At 44.0% G+C, this 5121-nt stretch overlaps 1 long non-coding RNA gene across 2 annotated transcripts in view; it reads left to right on the top strand.

Annotated features, from left to right (window-relative positions):
• Positions 1 to 1136: 1136 nt before the first annotated feature.
• Positions 1137 to 5121, top strand: part of LOC112450444 — a 42022-nt gene continuing 38037 nt past the window's right edge. For both annotated transcript variants that reach the window (XR_003039076.2, XR_003039075.1), the window contains exon 1: positions 1137 to 1235. This is a non-coding gene — a long non-coding RNA (uncharacterized LOC112450444). The remainder of the gene's footprint in view (positions 1236 to 5121) is intronic.

Genomic DNA, 5121 nt, shown 5'->3' with positions numbered 1-5121 from the left:
CTTGGATCTCCTCATTCACGCTTTTCCATATGGCGCACGGATCTGGGAACAGATCGAAGGATGAAACGGGAGGAAGAAGAAGAAGAGTCGTCCCATATGTGTCTTTTTTTTCCCTCTTTATCAGATTCCAGACAAACAAGAAGCTCGGCAGCAGCTTGATTGAAATTAAAGCTGTTAAAGATGTCAAAACGACCGCAGCTCATTTAGAGGAGCGCCTGACGACACAAACACGAACGTTAACACAGACGCATTGTTGGGGGAACGGCGTCCTGGGATTTAACGTTCCGGTTGTAGGTGGGAAAAGACGCCGAAATAAATAAAAGCGAGGCTCCTTGCTCGTTACTGAGCCCAAACCTCAAAATCAACCTAAAACTGATGTCTTCCTAAATCTAAACAAATGCTTTTGTCGCTTTAATTTAATAAAAAAGAACTAAAAGTGAAGTTTAAGTTGAACTAAAATGTAAAAAGGTTTCAAATAGTTCCAGATCAGTGGCGGCTGGCCAATAGAGGGGGCCGCCCCACCACCACTCACATTACCTTGAATAAGACATAAAAAATTTTAAATAAAAATTAAATGATAAAATAAAAATATTTCGAAATATGTGTATATATATTTTTAGTTGTGTAAGATAAATATTTTATTGTTAATGATAAATAAAGTTGTTTCGTTCTTTGACGTTGTTTGATTGGTGACGTATTTACGCCCCGCCTCTCGTTAAAAGTTACACATGTGCAGTAGCTCCTCTTCAATTCAACAGATAGAACCGTTCAGGGCGCACCTCTCCTTCGCCCAGAGCTGCTGAATGCAGCTGTGTTTACATTTCACCACCCTCCCGCCGCCGGAGCGTGGGACTCCCGCCATGGAGGCTGACGTCACATCCGTCTGTCAGAAAGTTCGCCTGATTGAAAAGTCGAGCCGTGGGTGAGCTGCCTTTTATTCAAACACAGTAATAAGTTTATGACGTGACTAAGTTAAATACACAAGGTAATAAATAAGTTCATAGTTAATAATTAGTTTAAGAAAATTCATGCAAAAAAACTTAAAGTGTTTGGGTTTTGAATTCTAATCGGAGTGAGACATCCGATCTTCATTATATTGTACGTGCAGAATACGTGACGTAGTGAGTGTTCTCATCATAAAACAAGCTTTGACGTATTTTCTCCGTTAAGCTTTGAAAAATACGAAAGAAAACAGGTCTTATAAACGCTAAATGTGCCCGGAGACCTCCGTCTTTGTAAGTATTGGTGTGTTCTGGAAACACTTGTGCATTTATATGTCCATTATAATGTTGCTTTTGTTGTTTTAATTCATGTAAATACACTGCTGTGATACCTTAGTATACGTTTTGGTATATATCTATTTTGGACCTATAGAGAAAACTCCACCAGCCGCCACTGCAAACAATTCATAATGATTCATGTGAATGTTACTTTATACAACTTTTCATAACAGTTTATTTTACATTACATGCTTATCTACAACGAGACACGTAGTTATTTACAAAAAAATAGTTATTTATGGGCGCAAATGCTAGCTAGCTAGCTGTAGCGATTCTGAACCAGTGCTGTTGTTGGCATGTGATAATATTTCTGCCAAAATAACCGCGTCACATGAAATTATCATTATTTAATAATGAATGATGCTTTATAAACCTTGTCATTTTTTACATTGAAGTTATTTACAAAGTATTTTGAGGTTATTTGCATGCGCTAACATCAGTGTCAGCAGCTAGCTTTAGCACTTCAGGCAGGAAAATGATATTATTTGTGCTAAAATAAACTTATAATGTGAAAGTAATATTTCATAGCTATTTTTCTAATTGGTATCTAATAAACCTATAAGTTGATGTCAGTTTCAGATTATTAAAACAATAAATAAATTTATGGTTATTTGCGAACGCTAATAGCAGCTAGCTTTAGCATTTTAGGCAGGAAAACCATCTTGTTACTGCCAGAATAATCGTGTCACGTGAAATTAAGATTATTTAATAATGACTGATACTTTCTAAATAACTGTAATGTAAAATTGACAAGGTTTATAAAGAATTTTGAGGTTATTTGCATGTGCTAACATCAGTGTCAGCAGCTAGTTTTAGGACTTCAGGCAGGACAATTATATTAATTGTGCTAAAATAACCACATAATGTAAAATATTTCATAGCTATTTCTCTGAATGGTATCATATAAACATATGCACTGCTGTCAGCTTCAAATACAGTTATTTATTTAAAAAAAATAAATAAATCTATGGTTATCTAGAAGTGCTAATAGCAGCTAGCTTTAGCATTTTAGGCAGGAAAACCCTGTTGTTACTGACAGAATGATCGCATAAAGTGAAATTTAAAGAGGTGTAAAGGTTTAAAAAGTAGATTTAGTATGAACCACTGTGACATTTCGGAGATTAGAGTCGATTTAAGGCAGCGGTAATCCACTTTGGTCATGATCTTACTCAGACTAGATGTTAGCGTGTCAATCTGGACAGAAGTGAACTTTATTGTTTTCAAACCGAAGCTGTTCAAAGAGCTGTTTAGATCTGAATTATCCTTTGAATGTCCAGGGACAAAAAAAAAACTGTTATGCTTTTTAAAATTAAAGCTAGAAAAAGTAACAGGTTTGCTGACCTGCAGCTAATCATCTGTCTCGTTAAACCGCGTCTCGTCATTCCTGGGCACTTGTAAAAACGGACTAACTCACTGGATGTTCAACCCAAAACGTTGCTGAAGGCGAGCACGTGTTGCAGACACAGTCCCCTCTTTATGTGTCAAACGGACCTGCAGCGGCATTAGCATCCGAGATGTTTGCGAGTGCATATTAAAATATTCCCCTGTGGGTTTTGCAGACGGGTAGAAGGGCCCGAAAAGCTTCAGGACTCTGTGCACTTCTTCTAAAACCGGCTGCTTTGGTTCAGTCCATTAATGCCACAGCTCTTTATCCCCACCTCCGCCGACACCCCACTCCTTCTGTACGTCTAAACAAAGTACCCATTGTGCCGGTGCCCTCATTCTTCCTGCAGCTTCCTTTTTAAGAGTTGAACCTAAACCTGGATCGACGAATATCCCAACCGTTTTTTATTAATAGGATGTAACGACTCGGCGACTTGACTCCACTTATCTGAGTCGTAAACTCGTGCCTGACCTCCATTTTCTGGATGAAGCACTCAAACTTTTACATGGGGTGTAAATGTGCTGAGTAACGGTTTCTTTAAAGCAGGAAGTCCTTTTAGTGTTTTGAGGCAATCAGGTGTTAGAACGGGTCACTGTTGGTATCTTTATCCGCTCGCCGTAATAAATCAACGACGGCTCCTTGGGGCCCCTCCCCCTCCCACGACAGGAAATTCCAGCATCCCATAAACCCATCCGAGCCCCCGGCAGCTCCTTTTCTCTGCTGAAGAGCCCATTAGCGATATTTCTTATCGCAGCGACAGCATCAATTTGCACACAGCCTCCCCGCTTGACACGTCTGCCCCCACCCTCGCCCGCCCACCGCCGCCCAACCCCAGCGGGGACGGACATAAATCCACGGTTACCTCGAAGAAGGTGTTGACACCGGGGCCCCCGCCACCAATGAAATACACTGTTGCCTCAATTAGCGGCTCGGATCTGGTGTCAGAGCCGTGAGGAAGGGGCGGGCGGGGGTGGATGAGTGTGTCCGTGTGTGTGTCCGTGTGTGTGTGTGTGTGTGTGGGGGGGGGGTGTTCGAAGTGATACGCTACAGCTGAGCCCTCTGTCATTTACCTGTGGGACCCCCGGAGTGTGTCTTTAGCGTATCATGTGCCAGAGAACTTGTAACCCAAACACGCCTCGGGCTCTTTTTCTTTTCCTCAAATTTGTATGAAATGCAGACTTGGTGGGTGGGTGGGTGGATGTCAGGCGGGTGTGGGGCGGGGGTGGAGGCAGAGGCAGGTTACTGATGTGATGTTGGATATTCTCTGGAAACCCGTAGCCGCCTGCAGGATCGAGGTTAAGGAGCATTCTGGTGCTCGGTCTGCGCTCAGGGGCATCTTGTAGCTCTGAGGAAGCGGTGTGGGCAGAAGGGGGCAAGTGTTTCTCCCTGCTACCCTCCCTCCCACCACCACCAACCACCACCCCACCCACAGCCAATCCTCCTCCTCCAACCGCCATCTGATGTGAGGTAACATGTGAGGGCAAGCTTCCATCTGTCCGCGGTATACGCTAGCAGAAGGTGCAGCTAATGAGGCTTGATTTGCTGCTGCACCTGCCTCCAATCTGGGTTTTGGGGGGGGGGGTGACGGTAGTCGAGAGAGAGGTTGTGTGTGTACTGGGGATGGGCCCCCCCCCACACACACACACACCCCTCTCTCTCTCCCCTTCAAGGTGTAATCATTGGTTAGTGTGCATGGGAGCGCCCGCAGGTTGGCGGATCCTGGGAATTCATTAGGAAGTAGGTGAGGCCTTTGGGTTGAGGGGGCCTTTTGACCCCGCCTCCAAACACCGTCGCGCTACAAAAGCGGAGGACGATTCAAAGGCAAGAGGCGAGAGAGAGAGAGAGAGAGAGAGAGAGAGAGAGGCCACCTTTTGTTCGAAGAGGAGCGTTTTGATCCTCGTATCATTCCGCTTTTAACTCGTTTAGAAATAAAAAAATAAAATAAAATAAATAATATGAATAAAAAACGGGATGCTGCGAGAGCTTAGAGTGAGTGTTAGGGAGGAGCCTCGGCTACCGCCACCCCAAATTTCAGCTCGATATCTGCAGAACTGACCGAGTTAGAGCCTCTATTTTCTTTTTCTTTTTATCGTCGATCAGCAGCGGTGGCCATTTTGGATGAAGTGAATCGCTTGTAAACGCAGCGATCAGTTCCTGGAAGTTTCCTTAGAAATCAGCTCAGAATCAGAATCTTCAGGATCTGGAGATGTTTTCCTCCAGATGGTGATAGGGAACGGCGGTGGGGGTGGCGGCGTTTCGGGGGGGGGCGTGATGTCCACATGTTAAATGCGGCGTGTTTATCCCCCTTCACCGTTCCTTGTCACAGATACCATTTGACACAAGAGCTCTTCAGGGGCTAGTTATTCCAGGCCATTGAATCCAGACCAAAAGCAGGCCGTGTTTTTGTTTTTCCTCTCACCCCCCTCATCACCCCCCCCCCTCACCCCTTTTCCGTTT

Source organism: Kryptolebias marmoratus, linkage group LG7, assembly GCF_001649575.2.
Source record: "Kryptolebias marmoratus isolate JLee-2015 linkage group LG7, ASM164957v2, whole genome shotgun sequence".
Classification (NCBI taxonomy): Eukaryota; Metazoa; Chordata; class Actinopteri; order Cyprinodontiformes; family Rivulidae; genus Kryptolebias; species Kryptolebias marmoratus.
The sequence above is the reverse complement of the archived record's forward strand: the minus strand, read 5'-3'. Positions and strand labels throughout refer to the sequence as shown.